General features: G+C 38.2%; 1 protein-coding gene across 1 annotated transcript in view; it reads left to right on the top strand.

The window, feature by feature from the left end:
* LOC129028679 (golgin subfamily A member 6-like protein 26) overlaps positions 1-15,863 on the top strand; it is a 112,268-nt gene that overhangs the window by 79,595 nt on the left and 16,810 nt on the right. Inside the window, exon 9 of the mRNA XM_063653218.1 lies at positions 14,910-15,744. The gene's annotated coding sequence lies outside the window, so the exon portion shown is untranslated. The remainder of the gene's footprint in view (positions 1-14,909; positions 15,745-15,863) is intronic.

Genomic DNA, 15,863 nt, shown 5'->3' with positions numbered 1-15,863 from the left:
TTTTATTTATTAGTCATAAAATAAATCTTCTAGTTTTAGAAGAAATTTAACTTAGAAGAGCTACTGCTTTATCTCCCAAGTGTTAAAGAAAATATAAAGTGAACACATTTGTTAGAAAGGAAGGTCGAATTATAAATCAGGCCTGTTTCAGTCTTTTTTCCAAGTTAATTTATAAATGGCATTTTAAAAAAATTAAATGCATTAAGTAGAATTTTAAAAGTAGTCAAAGAGGAAGTTTAAGATACCAAAAAAAGGAAACATTGTATATTTACTTAAATCACGAAGGCAGACAGATGTAATTTTAAAAGTCAATGAAGAAATTTAAGATAAAAACAAAATAATAAAAATGTTAAAATTAATCAAACTGCCTACTGAATGCTAGAGAGTTGAAGGTCATTTATTAACACTCTTCATGTTGGCCTATTCTACAGAAGGGATGAGATTATAAAACTACAAGAAACCAATATGTGTAAAAAAACAATAAAAGGAAAAGATTGTCATATATATATAATGTATAGAGTATATTATATATAATATATCGAGTGTATATATATAATATTATATATTATATATTATATAGTATATATTATATATAATATATTATATATTATATAATATATATACTATATAATACATATAATATGTATAATATAATATATTATATATAATATATATAATATATTTATATTTAATCTTGGTATCTTAAATATATATAGTATATATATATTTAATCTTGGCTCACTGCAACCTCTGCCTCCGTGGTTAAAATGATTCTCCTGCCTCATCCTCCCAAGTAGCTGGGACAACAGGCACATGCCACTATGCCCAGCTAATTTTTTTTGTATTTTTAGTAGAGATGGGGTTTCACCATGTTGGCCAGGCTATGTTATTAATATTTATATCTGATACCATGGTATTGGACATTTCTTGTCTTGATAGTATAGATTTCTGGGACTCAGAATGCAATAACCCAAAGCGCATAGCCTTGCCATGCTCAGTACTTTGAACAGGAGGACACTGGAAGACTTCAGAAACAAGATCGCACCTTCTCCTGTCCTCCTGTTTCCCGCCCCTCCTTCTTCCCTGAAGTGCATCATAGAAACCAGAATTCTTCATAAAATTAGTCATAGAAACTAGAACCCGTCTCCCGCAAACTAAGCCATAAAACTTAGAAAGTTCACTCCTTCCCTTCTCCCTTAAAGATCCTCATTCCAGAGGGTCCTACCCTGTACCTAAGAGTAAGGAATGCCACCCAGAGAGGCCTGGAAAATCTCAACAGACAGACTTCACTGGGCTTCCCCACTTAGTCTATCACTATGAGTCCTACCCTTTGTCCAGTCACATTTCTACACTATTGTCCATTCTTCATCAAACTTAATCACACAACAGACAGTTTTCTCTGGATCTTTGGGTCTTCATTTTCTGAAGGCCCCTGTGTCACACAAATCTTTGATTAAACAAACTTGCTATGCTTTTCTCTTGCTGTAGGAGTGTCGATTGTGATCCTTATGATGAGGAAAACCCATAACTTTCCATCCTTACAAGATTCTCATATTTCAAAACATTTTTCAATTTCTAGCATAAGCATAAATTTTAATGAAATTAAAGAATGTATCTTTGTGTAGTTGAAAATAATATAAATGCCCTTTTTTGGCTGAAAAGGAAAAGGCCCAGCACACAGTGGCACAGTGGAATTCTAGATAAATCAGGGTTAGAGATCAAATAAATATACTTAGAACAGTTAGTTCAATAAGCATTTTTATTCAATAAGCATTTTCATTCTTATTGAATAAAAATTCCAAAGATACCTCAAATCTTTGCATTTGTTAAGAATTGCAGTTACCACATATACAAAGTGTTCTTCTGTTTTGATCATTAACACATTTCTTGGTAGCAGCTCAATAAGAAAAACAGTTTCTTCCTTTACTGTGCTGTGGACTTCGTCTCAGCAGGTGTCTCTCCCTGCGCGCCCTAATTAAGAAAACTGGCATATGAACCTTCCTGCAGGTGGATCATCAGCAGGAGCTGCATAGATTTTCTTCATGAGCTTAAGAGTTCTATCAGCAGCCCACAGCACTTGAAAATCAGTAGTGCTGTCTATACTCCATAGGCCTTCAGAGCATCCAAGCTCCCTGTCAACGCTTCCTCCACGATGACTACTAGATACCTCTCAAGGTTCTCCAGAACAGTCTTCTACATGTTAGTTTTTCTCTGAAACTATTTTCTGTGTTGTTTTTTTTCCTGGCTCTCACACTGTGTAACTCTTGCTAAGAGATTATTCCTGCCATCTTAATAGTCACACATCAGAATTCGAGAAAGAGAGGCCACAAGACTGAAGAAGACAATGAGCAAAAGGAAGTAGCTTCTAGCTTAAAAAATTCACCGGTTCACCTTATTTTTCAGTCTTTATATATATTATATCATATCATTTTGGCAAGTTTAACCCACAGGAGTAGTCCTGGCTTAGTTACACCTAATTTATACCTGTCTTTTAGGAGAAATAGCAAGACAAAATCAAGTATCTCAATTTTATCCCAGCTGCTGCCATTTGGATAGCTCATCTTTCTTTCTGTCCTCCTTCTGTTTGTGTGAAGAAATGACTAATGCATTCCCGCTCTGGTACTCTTACTTCATTCTAGAGCTGGTCAAAGACGGAACTTGTTGCAGAAGCTCCATCTTAAAATAGTGCTTAGAATATAAATGCTTAGAATAAGCTATTTATTGCCTCTGTGCTACCTGGTTTTTACTTATAATCTCTAATATGAAGACAGATTAAGGGAAACACACATATGAAGACTGTTTATTGCTGCTCCCTATTTTCATAGCAACAACCCTTAGAAAATCTTAAAAGTCATTTGCATGCAGTGATGTCTGATGAGACATTCTAATTTTCAGTTATCATGATAAAAAATCATGTAAAAATTATAATAAATTAAGAAAATATAAAGTGATATCAGCCAGAGATATTATTTGCATAAAATATAACCTGTTTTAATTAGTAAATCAAAAGACATGTGACTCAGTCTTTTAAGTCTCACAGTCTCCAGAGCCAGAACACTAGGCTTGGAGGCTACACAGCCAGAAGGGACATCCAAACCACACAGTAGACTTGTTGCTTTGGTACCTTGTTTGGAATTTCCTCCCAAGACTAAGATGCCAGAAGTATTGGATACTGAAGGCTCAAGGCTGAGTCTATCTCAAGAAATTGCCCTCAACCAAAAGAAGGTGCCTCATCTAAGATTCTGCCCTGTCTTTAGAACCAACCCACATCTGATGACTGGTTAAGATGGATACAAAATCTGGGCTTCTTTTCTCAATTTGAAGAAACAATGAATTGCTGTCCCAGCTCTTGATTGTCCCATGGGATACTCTGATGCAACTTGAGGAAAGCACAACTTGTCTTTCTGTCCAATCCTGTGTCCTTCACACTTTTATAAATGGGTCTCTTGAAGTACTCCCAGGTAAACTCTAGTGGGTGTATCTGTTTCTCAGAATCTGTTTATCTGGGACTCCCACCAAAGGCATGGAAGGATTCTCTCAGCAGTGACCCCACTCATGATGCTATAGTAAGAGACACAGTGTCTGGAGGCACTGAACACAGCACTGGATTCCAGAAACTGCCACTGATACCAAAAAGCCACCCTTTCCACTAAAGAATGCAGTGCATGTCACCTGTATCTTCCAAGTGAAAGTCTCTACCAAAATTGTAAACATTGCCTGGTCTGCTCCTTGGGTGGGCATTGGAAGCAGCCATGTATCACAGGTTGCCAATATTTATAAACACACTTTCTTTACTGTGGAGCTCATTACAATGTGAATCCTTCTCCAAGATATAAATAAGAAACTTAGTTTTCTGATTTCTTTTGCTCTTAAGGGCACAGACATACAATCTGTGCAGCACCCATAGCATATACTCAAAATATATTTTCTTTCAAAAGAAAATATAGCACAAGTTCTAAATTGCAAACATTCAAATTCAAATTTGAAAACATTCATTTGTAAAGTTGAGTTTCTTATATAGTTTAAATTGTGTTCTGTTTAATGAGAACGAGAATTTTGATAAAATCTGATTATTATTTGTCTGAATTCCTGTATACAGTGAAATACTAAATAAGGAGACCTTACCTGTCCTTTATTTGGAGAGTTTTTCTTAATGGAATTATTGTAGAAATGAAACACTCATATTAGAACAAGGTGGAGACAATGAAATTCTGGTACATAATTTTTTAAAATCTATTTTTGTTTGTTAATGTCATATAAATTTAAATTTACCCCGAGTTACAGAGTGGGACAGATAATCTTCATTTAGTCAAATTAACCAAGTGCTTTAGTTTTTTCTTTTGTTTTCTGAATAAAATAATATCACATAAAACCACAAGTGTTTCTCACAGACACTCCTACCAGGCATTAATAGTAGTTACGTAATATAAGAGACATTTTAAGAGATCAGAATTGAGTAAGAGGTCTTATTCAAAGCTGTTAACCCACTACAAGTAAGTAAAATCATGATTCTGGATCCACTTATTCTTTGGTACAATGTGTGTTGTTGCTTACGTAATGTCTGTGGATGGCTCTGTTTCTAATATTCTGCCATTCTAGGATTCCAGATAATGTTGTTTAAATCAATTATGATAAAGTTCAGGTGGAACACTAATGTAGACAAATCTTCAGTTTGGAAGCCAACAGAACATGTGATTCTCTCAAGACAAAAGGAGAAACCAGCAGCCTTTACACAATGAATATTGACGAATTTAATAAGCAACAAGAGGGGGGCTGGAGGCAACGTCGGAGGATCGGCAACATCTGTTGGTGGCACACCTCCAGTTTTCCAGTTCTCTCTCATCAGCTCCAGTCATCTTGGCCCATAGAATCTTTCCAGCTCCAGGATTAATCATGCTTATGTATCTGAGTATATTTTGACTGTGGGAAATCATAATTATATCCAAGAAACTGTCTCGTGACTTTGTATCTTGCCCGGACCCCAAATCTATGTTATCCAATGTGGATTTCTGGTTTCCAACATTGTTCCTTTATTGCCATAAACCAAGGAGTGATAACCATAAACCAAGAGCCTCCAATTTCGTTCCTGTAACACTGAAGTTATTCCTTTCAAGTCTTCCCTATCATTTCTCAGAGTGTATGTTTTCCCTATTTTTCTTCCTCTTATTTTTCCCCGGCACAAGCAAATAAGTAGCTTTCTATTCTCTATTGAAAATATTGAGTATCTAAAACATGACATATATTTTAATATTCATTTTTATATAATATCTTATTTAACCGTCGCAACTCTACTGTGATATATACAGTTTGTTCTCCTTAAACAGTTGAGAAATATCCTCAGTGAAATGAAGTAAATAATCCAAGAACATACTACTATATAATGTTAGAACTTGGACATATAGATCTTCAAACTTGAATATAGGTAGATAGATAGATACCTCTATAGACACATATCTCCACTATATGTATATGTATGTGTGTGTTTGTGTGTGTGTATATATATATATATAAAATATATATATATTAACTGATTCTATATAACTGATTCCAAAACTTTGCTCTTGAAATATACAGTTATGAGGCAATTACCTAATCTTATTTTTCTCCCCAATTTAGACAAATTGCTTTAATTTTGATTGAGATCTCTATGCTTTTGGATGTATGTGGCCTAACACATCTCAGGTAGGCAGCCTCCATAGCTCATCTATTTCCTCAGTAACTATGCTGCCGAAATCTTGAACTTCCAGACTTCTCCATCACAACCCAGAGCACACATACACACACAAAATGTATGCTTAGTCTCAGTCTATGTCCTATTCATGGAACAGCCTTTGATCCATTGTTGCTACCTAGAGCCTTCTGACATATTTGGGTCTTGAACTTTGTCAGCTGGTTGACATACCACACCTCACTTCCCATGTCATTTAACACCTTCCCTTCCCAGGTAGCAAACTCCCTCTTGCTACTTCTTGCTCCTCTTATTATTAAAGAAATATATTGAATTATTTTATAGGATTTATAGTGAAATATTTGTATTTCCTATAATATAAATACTGTGTACACTTTCCTTTCCATTTTTTAAAAATGCTAATATTGACAGTGGGTTCAAGTGTTAGCCTAATCTTCTGCAGCATTTCTCGTAATTTTGGGCAGCCATTGATAATAATTTTTTGTGTCTACAATTTCATTCGTGGTGCAATATGTTGATACTACAATTCTATTAATCTTTTTTTCTTTATCAGCTGGAATTCTTAATTTAAAAAATATTTCATCAATTATTTAGTTGCAGTTGTATAAGAATATTAGGATGAATGCTAGAGTTCTTCCCTTTCTTTCTCAGTTTACAGAATGCATTGGTTACCTAGTATTCACCAAATGTGATTAAGGAATTTTTATTAAGTAAAAAAATTATCACTTTTTATCACTAATTAAGGTCAATCAATTTTTCAGTAACTTCCACTTGTTTTGCTACTAAAATTGCCTCATCCTAACAATAGAATCCTCTTCCAATTGTACCATGAGAGTTTTTGATATGAAGTTTTTGAAATCTTCCTTACATTTTTAGGATAATAAGTTGCTTCAGACCAATTCTGTACATTTTTTGCACCGTATCCAGATTTAATCATTTATTTGGGGTCCCTGATTTGTTTTAATGTAAAATGCTACATAAGAGGCTACAGTCTGCTTGCCAAGGTCATCAGTGTTACTGGGCTTGTCATTGTTTTTAGGCTTTTTAGAATATGAGGCTTGGAAACATATGAATATAAAAGATAAAATATTTTATGTGTATAATATTTTTTATTGCCAAAGCCAAACTAACAAAATATTACCACCAATAAATGTACTATGGATATTGAAATAGTGATATTTAGTGGTGAGATTTTTTTTTCCTTTTGAACCAAGCACTTTTTTACCCACTCCTCCAAAGTCAATCTTTAAACCATTCATTTCCAACACAGGAAAAATTATATTTCTTTTTATTTATATGACAGTGTTATGATGACACATTTATAAAAATGTGAAAATGTTTTAAAAATTAAAATGTTGCAGTCAGCTTTTAATTATCAGAAAGCAGCTTCTTCTTTGGTATATCCTACCTTTGAGAATTATTGAGGAAACTTCTAAATGATTTATTTTATTGGCAAAACTTTCTGAAAATGACACAGACACAAAAATAAACAATCTTTAAACAGAGTTAGCAACCAAGGAGTGTGCATGACAACAAAAGTCAGCACAATCCCTGCTGACATGTCCTTTGTCCAAACATGAAGGGAATAATTAAGGTGCATATTGATTTCATTGCAAAAAGCAGAATACTATTTTGTGCATCAGACTGCAGCATAAGACTCAGGACCTGTAAAGACCATGCAGAACAACGGGGCCATCTGTAGATGAATGTTTGATGACATTTTTGAAGCACCTGTGATGACATGGGTCATTCACCCAGACTCCAACTATCTCACACCCTCACTGGGGTTCAGCTGAGTAACTTTGAAGCAACCCAATGAAGAGCTACTATTGACATTTTCTAAAAATAAGACATGAGAAAGGAAAGTTTCAACAAACGTCTTCCATTCATTTCAACTCAATAAACATTTTTGAAGGCTCACTAATGTGCACTGTCTTTGCTGCTCTATGCATCTCTCTCATCTATTAAATATTCATCCTGCTTCAGATCCCTGTCAGAACTATCCTTCATGCTGCTGATACAAGAATGTTTTTCAGACATACTCCTGGTAGGGTCACTTCTCCACCTAAAATCCCCAGGATAAAATTCAATAACTTTAGCAAGATATAAAATGTCATTAATGATTTGTTCCCTCCATCTCCTCTCATCATATCTCCTACTTATCCCCATGCCCCTGACATGCAAAGCTATTTATATGTCTTCTGGTGTTATTCTCACCTGAGTCATTTGTGCAATGCTTACACTATAGCCTCTTCCTGAAATGGCCATTCTGTCTTAAATGGATTATATGCTAATTGGCTTTTTGATAACTCACACATTGCCTTCTACACAGAGTCTTCCATGATTTTTCAAGCATGCTTAAATATCTGTGGGTTCTTTCTATTAGAATGTGAGTGATTAAAAGGCAGGAGGCCGGCTCGTAAGTCTCTTTGTATAACCACCCCCTACTTCTGCAACAGTACTAGGTAAAATAAAATGTAAAAAAAAAAATTAATGTTTTATTTAATTACTCAACCAACCCTACAATATATCGAACAGCTGCCATTCCATTAGAGTCCTGGGTATCTCAAAGACTTACTCAACATCTCCACTTCAAGGGGATGTGAAAGAGAACATTTCTTAGTAGAAAGCTTTGTAACTATTTGAAAAGCAAACAAAGAAAATGAAGCACAAAATGGATTACATGGAGTAGTTTTATACTTGTCAGAAAGAAGATTGATTTCTGAATCTTCAGAGTGGCAGTTCATTATTTTATTGATTTCTAGTATAAGTGAGATATCCAAATATAAAAGCAAATAACAAAGGGATTCCATAAACAGATAAATATTATATTTGCATTGACAGTCTTCATTGTCTCATTGCTTTTGAGGGTGCCAAGACATAATCCAGGCTGTCTTCCTACTCAAGCCACTGGAAAAGCACTAGACCTGGAGATGTAGGTGACTCCCAAAGTGAAATAGCTGAATAATAGCAGAAACTGAAAACATCCCTTGGTTTCTGAACTATTAATCCACTGTGCATTTTACTAGAGTAAGGGCTATCAAATTATAAATAATATATATCACAGTAAAACACCTTCATTAAATATTTTGTTTCACAATAAAAAAATCATTATTGACCAGCATTTAATTTTAGATTCAAAATTCATAAAAATATTAGGTTACACTTTTCTTTTTTGGATAGATATTTAATACCTATTTTTAATTTTTTTCAAATTGAATTATGTTTTAGACCTTGTATGAACAGCTTTATAGTTATTTACAAGAGGTAGCCTATTTGATGGTCCAGTTAAGAAAGCTGCGTTTATCTTACAGCACTGAGTAAGGTTAGTATGTTACAAACAAAATTAAAGAGGGGAGAATGGAGCAACCAACTTTTTATATAAGAAAATAGGATTATTTGAAGAGAAGTAAAAAATCAAATACAAATGATCAAAAATGTCACAATAAAGAAGATTTGAGACAGAAGAAAATGGAAATGAGAGACATTGTGATGTTCAATACTGCTTATAAATATTAAATAGAGAAGATACAAAAAATGATATTGATATATATACTATGGCCTGAATGTTTGTGCTCCCTCAAATTTCATATTAAGTGTAAATTAGGTACTAAAACTCATATAGATATGGTATTAGGAGGTGAGGTCTTTGGGAGGTGAAAGAACCTCTTACGTAATTAGTGCACTTATAAAACAGGCCCAGGAAAGCTCCTTTGTTCCTTCCACCTCATGAGGACATAGGGAGAAGGCATTATCTGTGAGAAAATGGGCCCTCACCAGATGCTGCACATGCCTGCGCCTTGATTTTGGATTTCCCAGCTCCCAGGACTGTGAGAAATACATTTCTGTCGTTTATAAGCCACCCAGTCACCCAGCTGATGTATTTTGTTACAGCAGCTTGACTAGGCTGCAACAATCTGGTAAAAACATAAGAAATTATTTTTATCTCTGAAGGAATTTTTTTTTTTTTTTTGAGACGGAGTCTCACTCTTTCACCCAGGCTGGAGTGCAGTGGCGAGATCTCGGCTCTCTGCAAGCTCCGCCCGCTGGGTTCACGCCATTCTCCTGCCTCAGCCTCCCGAGTAGCTGGGAATACAGGTGCCCGCCACTACCCCTGGCTAATTTTCTGAAGGGACAGACTTCCACAAGAGGCTCTCCCCTGATGATGCAGATTTTGTGGATGTCCCCCACACCTACATGCATTCCTTCAGCTTGAGCACTGGTATTTACATGCCCAGGGGCCACATTGACGTCTATTCCAATGGGGGTGACTTCCAGCCAGGCTGTAGACTCAATGATGTCCTGAGATCAATTGCATATGGAAGGGAGTTCCCTCTTTTCTGCTTTGTGTTTGACTCAGTTTATCCCATTTCCTTCTAAATCAGCCAGAGCCTTTAGTGCCGCAGGCACTATTTGTTCATTATTCTCACGTCTCACCACAGTGGCCCTCCAACACTGTGTTTAATGTATATCGTTGTCCTCCAAGACTAAATGACCTAGTCGTTCCTGCCCTGGTTTCTCATGCTTTAAGGTTGCAGTTGTTATTAGTTGTTTTCTTTCTTTCTTTCCTTTTTTTTTTTTTTTTTTTTGAGAGAGAGAGTTTTGCTCTTTTTGCCCAGGCTGGAGTGCAATGGTACAATCCCGGCTCACTGCAACCTCCACCTCCCTGGTTCAAATGATTCTCTTGCCTCAGCCTCCCGAGTAGCTGGGACTACAGGCACGTGCCACCATGCCCAGCTAATTTTGTATTTTTAGTAGAGATGGGGTTTCACCATGTTGGCCAGGCGGGTTTCAAACTCCTGAGCTCAGGTGATCTTCCCACCTCGGCCTCCCAAAGTGCTGAGTTGACAGGCATGAGCCACTGTGCCTGGCCGATTAATTTCTTTTTATGACAAAAGGAATGCACACATTTGTTGAAAGAGAAATCAAGCATTATAGACTTGCATAACGCAAAAGTGCACTCCCGCTCCCACCTCTACTTCCTCTCTTCAGATGTAGCCAGTAAGAATGCTTTTGCGTGTATCCTTCTAGTCTTCTTTCTTTGCAAATTTATTTGCATTTGCATGCAAATTTTCCCCCAAATCACATTGTTCTGCAACTTTCTTTATTTTTATTTTTTTCAGCTTCATTTTTTTTCTGTAATAATATATTATGGATACTCTTTTCCTTTTCTTTTCTTTTTTTAAAACACACAATCTTTTTTTGTTGCTGTTGTCATTGTTGTTTTGTTTTTGTTTTTGTTTTGTTTTGAGATAGAGTTTCACTCGTTGCCCAGGCTGGAGTGCAATGGCACGATCTCGGCTAACTGCAACCTTTGCCTCCCAGGTTCAAGCAATTCTCTTGCCTCAGCCTCCCGAGTAGCTGGGATTACAGGCACCCACCACCACATCTGGCTAATCCCAAAGTGCTGGGATTACAGGCGTGAGTCACCGTGCCCGGCCACATCCTCTTTCTTTCTTGTGACAGGGTCTTGCTCTGTCACCCAAGCTGGAGAACAGTGGCACAATCATAGCTCACTGCAGCCTCGACCTCATGGACCCAAATGATCCTCCCACCTCAGCCTCCCAAGTAGCAGAGACCATAGCTGTGCACCATCATGTCTGGCTACATTTTTTATTTTTGTAGAGATGTGATCTCACTATGTTGCCCAGGCTGGTCTCAAACTCCTGAGCTTAAGCCATCTTCTCACCCGGGCCTCCCAAAGTGCTGGGATTACAGGTGTGAGCCACCATGCCTGGCCTTGGTATTCTTAATAATATGTCTTGGAGATTGTTTCATATCATTATATTTAGAGCTACCTCAGTCTTTCAACAACTGCATATAATTTCATTGCATGAATGCATCATAATTTATCTGGCCCTTATAAGTGGACATTTAGGGTTTTAAAAAATCTTTTTCAGTTATGAACAGTGCTACAATGAATGCCTTGTCATATTTTTAAGATGAGTTTTAGAGCCAACGTACTAGAAGATGGAAGGAAGCATGTTTCTCACCCATTCCATTTCAGACTGCATTTTTAGGGGAAATTGTGCTATTTGGAGAACCACATTTGGCTTAGAGGTTCAGGAGTACTTGGATCCTACCCTGGTGTAACTCTTCCCTCCCCTACGTCTGGGCCAATGAGAGATGGAGAAAAAAAGCAAGAACCCTCATTCTTAGAAGGGCTGAAAGCCTAAAGCTGTGCTCTCGGGAGGACACCCCTTCCCCTAAACCAGGGCTTCTCTTTGATGTTTTGGACTAGATAGACCTTTGTTCTGAGGGCTGTCCCATGCACTGGAGCATGTTTAGTAGCATCTCTGGTCTCGACCCACTAGATACCAGCAGCACCTTCTCCCTAGTTGTGACAGTGTCTCCTGGCTGAGATCTACTGCTCTAACCCAACGTGGACCTCAGAATCGTACCACCCACAGGCCGGCAGAGGGCAGGAGCCTGAGGCACCAGAAGTGCTTGGCCCAGAATAGAAGTGGAAGTGAGATGACCAGGCTTAGCACAGCAGGATCAGCCTGTCCTGCCAAAGCAGGCTCATGGAGACAGGGGTACCCCTGAGGGCCCCAAGTGCAGAGCCTTTTCATGGTAGTGCCCCCCCACCCCACCCATTGGCAAACGTGGCCCCACGACACCCTGGAATCTATCCAAACATATAGTGACCTCTGCAGGAAGGATGGGTGGGAAGCCTGGGAAGATCTTGAGGCTATATTCATGCATGCGCAGAGTGAACCAATGCACCCGCCGACCACAGGTGGCCTCCATCAGAATGGAGACAGTAGATGTGAACTTTGCTTCCACCTCAGGGTCTAAGGACAAAGCTGCTGGAGCTGGCATTTTTTCCCCCGCACTTCTGGATCAGGCTGTATTTGAGTCCATGATCAGCCTGCATTTCTTTAATTAACTTGAACCAGGGGTGATAGATAATCTATACCCTTTTTCCTTGGATGGTTGGCCTTCACTTTTCCCCTGGTTGGCTCCTAGGAATTATGTAATTTTTGGTATTCATCTGATTTGTTGCTGCGGGACACCAAAAGGGAGGAACTTGGCACTCAGACATCAAGGTGAATGTCACAAACAGAGGCCAGTGGAGGGTGGAGGCTCCCAGGGGAGGCACGGGGTACAGATCACAATGTCAGGCTTAGGCTTTCTAATAAAGCTCCCGGTTGTCTTGTGATGGGGGAGGGGAGAGCTGAAATCAGGATTGTGAGCTGTGACTGAAATATCTGCAGCAGCTCCAGGTAAGAGAGGCCCAAGACCTAGGATGGCAACAAAATCTCCCAAGATCTAGCCAGCCAAGCAAGCCTCTATTTTCTTCATGTTCTTCCCAACCCATAAAGATCACAGCTATTGCCAGCCATAATCCCCGCCTATAATCGCAGCACTTTGGGAGGCCAAGGCAGGAGGATTGCTTGAGCCCGGGAGTTTGAGACCAACCTGGATAACATGCGAGACCCCATCTCTACAATAAAAAATACAAAAATTAGCTGGGTGTGGTGGCATGCGCGTATAGTCCCAGCCACTCAGGAGGCTGAGGTGGGAAGATTGCTTGAGCCCAGGAGGCAGAGGTTGCGGTGAGCTAGATCAGACAACTGCACTCCAGCCTGGGTGGCAGAGTGAGACCCTGCCATAAACAAAAACAAAAATAAAAACAAAGAAAAAAAAACCCACAGCACACAGCTTTTAAAGAGATGGAGTGACAAAGATCACAGAACAAAGAGTTAACAAAAGAACTGGGTTGTAGGGCTGGGCAGCAATTGAAGCTGTTTTTCCTCCCAGATGATTGGACGCCTCACCTTTTAGGGATGAGGGGTCCTCAGGGGCAGGGCCTGGGTATGAGTAGGAGAGAAGCCTCCTTCAAAACCAACTTTCAGAGAGTTGGATGCTTTTTCTTTTTGAGATGGAGTTTTGCTCTGTTGCCCAGGCTGCAGTGCAATGGTGCGATCTAGGCTCACTGCAACCTCTGCCTGCTGGGTTCAAGTGATTCTCCTTCCTCAGCCTCCTGAGTAGCTGGGATTACAGACACACCACCACGCCTGGCTAATTTTTTATTTTTAGTAGAGATGGGGTTTCACCATGTTGGTCAGGCTGGTCTCGAACTCCTTACCTCAGATGATCTGCCCGCCTCGGCCTTCCAAAGTACTGGGATTACAGGCATGAGCCACAACGCCCGGCCAGAGTTGGATGCTTTTTGGAGAGGAATGAATTTGGATTAGGCATTCACATTTATTTATGCCCTTACATGTTAAAGAAGGTGACACTGAGGCCAGGTGCAGTGGCTCACACCTGTAATCCCAGCACTTTGGGAGGCTGAGTCGGGTGGATCATGAGGTCAGGAGATCGAGACCATCCTGGCTAACATGGTGAAACCCCATCTTTACTAAAAATACAAAAAAAAATTTAGCCTGGCGTGGTGGTGGGCACCTGTAGTCGCAGCTAATTGGGAGGCTGAGACAGGAGAATGGCGTGAACCCAGGAGGCAGAGCTTACAGTGAGCCGAGATCACGCCACTGCACTCCAGCCTGAGTGACAGAGCAAGACTCTGTCTCGAAAAAACCAAACAAAACAAAAAACTCAAGCAAATTCGATCTGAGGAAAAGCCCAGTTCTCAGTGATGAGGATTCTGATCTTGACTTTGATATCAACAAATTGGAACAGCAGAGCAAGGTGCAAAGCAAAGGACATGGAAAACCAAGAGAAAAGTCCATAGTAGATGAGAAATTCTTCCAACTCTCTGAAATGGAGGCCTGTTTAGAAAACAGAGAAAAAGAAGAGGAACGAAAAGATGATGGTGAGGTGGCAGATACTGATTTTTCTGAAGATACTGATTCTGATGAAGATGAAGGGGGACTGTTTGGAAGTAAAAAACTTCAGGTAAAGTTTTGAGAGAGGAGAGAGCACTTTCCTCCTCCTCAAATTAGCTTTTGTTCTGTTTTTCTAGGAGAGATGTAATTGTGGTTAGAAGATTTGAAGCTAAGAAATGTTGTGCTCTATCTTATCAGTTATAAATGAATCTGTACTTCCATTCAGTTTGTGTTCCAGTTGTTCTTATAACAGTTTTATGGTAATGTTTTTAGTTGCCAATTTCACCTAATAACTATTTTTGGTTTGTAGTGTTATTAAGTTAGAAAGTAATGTAGACATACAGTATACACACACAAATATATGTGCATGTGTTAATGATGTATTTTTCTATTCCTAGTTAATAGTTTTAAAAACTTTTTATTTTTGTCAGATAAAAGTTCCAGAAATATGAAGTACAAAGATTTTTTTGATCCAGTTGAAAGTGATGAAGATATAGCAAGTGATCACGATGATGATCTGGTTCAAACAAGATGATGAAATTGCTGAAGAAGCAGCAGAAGAACTAAGCATTTCTGAAATGTATTTTGAACCATCCTTTACATTGTGAGCTGGAATTGCCCAATCATGTATTGGTACTTGTGGTTTTCACATATGTTTGTTTTAAGAAGTTAGATTCTCTCCTATCAGATATTCTCAAGATAGCCAGAGGAAAGTCTGGATTTAAAGGGACATTAGAGATCATTTAATGAAGAAAAATATTACTGGCAGTAGCAATCAAACCTTTCTTACCAGGAACTTTGATTTGGTTTTGTGCCCAAAATATCCTGTTATTTTTGTGAGATAGAAGGTTTGTATTATAGATTGATGAATAATTTATTTTCTATATATTGGACACTTTTTGTTCTGTTTCTTACATAGCATGTCACTTAAATGATACCTTCTCTTCCTCCATACCTGAATGATTTTGGAAGTTCTGAGCATTTGGTGGCATTAGGCATATAAAAGAAGAACTTTATTAAGGGAAAATATGTTTCCTTTTGTTTTTCTAATGGAAAGCAGTATATTTCTTTTTGTAAGAGTTTTGGTAGTGCAGGGATGGAGACGATGACCTGGAAGAAAGTGAAGACAGTAAACAAGGTAAAGAAAGCTTGAAAAGAGTGACCTTTGCTTCACCGGATGATGAGGCAACTGAAGATGCAGGTGTTTTAAATGTAAAGAAAAATTCTGATGAAGATAAATCCTCTTTTCAAAAAAGACAGGAAAAGGTAGTTAGGAATTTGAGGAATTTTTAATATGCTTGACATGATTGTGGAACTCACAGACTACTAACAAATCTTCTCTATTTTTCTTTTTTTTTTTTTTTTTTGAGATGGAGTCTTGCTCT

The sequence above is a fragment of the Pongo pygmaeus genome, chromosome 16, assembly GCF_028885625.2.
Source record: "Pongo pygmaeus isolate AG05252 chromosome 16, NHGRI_mPonPyg2-v2.0_pri, whole genome shotgun sequence".
NCBI classification, from domain to species: domain Eukaryota; kingdom Metazoa; phylum Chordata; class Mammalia; order Primates; family Hominidae; genus Pongo; species Pongo pygmaeus.
This window is presented reverse-complemented; position numbering and strand designations above follow the sequence as displayed.